The sequence below is a fragment of the Abramis brama genome (genome assembly GCF_963993115.1).
Source record: "Abramis brama genome assembly, chromosome: 16".
NCBI classification, from domain to species: domain Eukaryota; kingdom Metazoa; phylum Chordata; class Actinopteri; order Cypriniformes; family Leuciscidae; genus Abramis; species Abramis brama.
In genome coordinates this window covers 17,707,453-17,709,045 of record NC_139978.1, presented here as the reverse complement: position 1 = coordinate 17,709,045, position 1,593 = coordinate 17,707,453, and the positions used below count along the sequence as shown (strand labels likewise).

General features: G+C 41.0%; 1 pseudogene across 1 annotated transcript; it reads left to right on the top strand.

Annotated features, from left to right (window-relative positions):
* Positions 1–237: 237 nt before the first annotated feature.
* Positions 238–784, top strand: LOC311098510 (rano class II histocompatibility antigen, A beta chain-like; annotated as a pseudogene). The gene is made up of 2 exons: positions 238–459; positions 570–784. The product of its transcript is annotated as a rano class II histocompatibility antigen, A beta chain-like (transcript).
* Positions 785–1,593: the final 809 nt, after the last annotated feature.

The following is a 1,593-nucleotide window of genomic DNA, read 5'->3' as shown; positions in this document are numbered from 1 at the left end:
ATAGTTCTATGTTAACTTTCTTTGTACTGAAAATGCCATTTAAATTGAAATTGTAGATACAAATATCTTTACTCTGAATTTTTTTGTTTAGAAATATGTGATTTTTTTTTTTTTTGCAAAGATAAACAGACTGTATCAGAACATATTGTATTATTAAACAGTCAAAGGGTTTGTTGGCTGCTGTTTGTTGTGTTTTAGTTCATGGACATTATGGATTCATCCTAATTCTGTCGTGTACTTGGTTCTCTACAAAATGTTGAGCTCATCTACTCAATATATTATGACAAAACTGAATTGCTGATTTAACAGTACTGAAAATAAAGTTGTTGCGTACACTGAATATGCAATGAAATGGGCGGATGATTTTAATAAAAAAACCTGAGTGGCTACAAAAGGAGGCAGAGAAAGTCATTGCCGAATGCAAGCACTTTGGGCAATTCCTTCCTATAGTAAAAACAGGTGAGATGCACTGAACACTAAAAACATTTTAAAACCACACATGAATCAAAAAACAAAATTAACCTCATCATGTCTACATTAAAACCAGAATTCATCGTCAGGTCAGTAAGGCAGGCCAGTGGTAAAAGACTTCTACCCAAAACCCATCAAACTGACGTGGATGAGAGATGATGAAGCGGTGGCAGCTGATGTGACCTCCACTGAGGAGCTGACTGATGGAGACTGGTACTACCAGATTCACTCCCACCTGGAATACTTTCCCAAACCTGGAGAGAAGATCTCCTGTGTGGTGGAGCACTCCAGTTCTCATATATATATATTATAAAGTTTTATCATCATCTGATTTTAGGTATCCTAAATATAAACATATATAAGAAATGTATGAAAGAAATATCTTGTCAGTGTTTCAGTAATGCAGATTATGGGATTACTCGTGGAGCTTTTTGTACTTTTGTGCGTGTCAACGCTTCTTCTGGGCTTTGCCAGTCACGCCGTAGGACATGGTGTATACGGGGAAGTAAGCCGCGAGCTTCTCCTGTCCTTACGGACTTCTGCAGTGGGAACTGTATCATCGGGCATACCGATGGAACTTTGCAGGCCATCTAAGTCGTCAGGTCATCGGAAACAAGGAAGAAGAGGTGGTTTGCGTCGGAGACTTAAGACTCTTCGGCTTGACAACCGCCGCAAATTATCACCACTTCCTTCGGTCCTGTTGTCAAATGTACAGTCTATCAGAAACAAGATAGATGAGCTGGAAACATATGCCAAGTTTAAACGGGAAGTAAAAGACACTTGTCTCCTTGCCTTTACTGAAACATGGCTCGGTGATGCAAACCCGGACTCGGACCTGAACTTAACTGGGTTTGGAAGCCCAATTCGTATGGACCGGTCATCGGAGATCACCGGCAAGAACCGAGGAGGAGGCGTGTGCTTCTACGTGAACGAAAGGTACTGTCGTGATCAGATATGTACCACAGATGTGGAATTGTTGACTATTTCTCTCCATCCCTTTTATCTGCCTCGTGAATTTCAACAGCTCTTTTACACATTAGTGTACATTCACCCACGGTCCAATGCCACAGTTGCTGCCCAGCTGATCGCTGATGTCACGCATAAACTGGACTCTATCTGCTC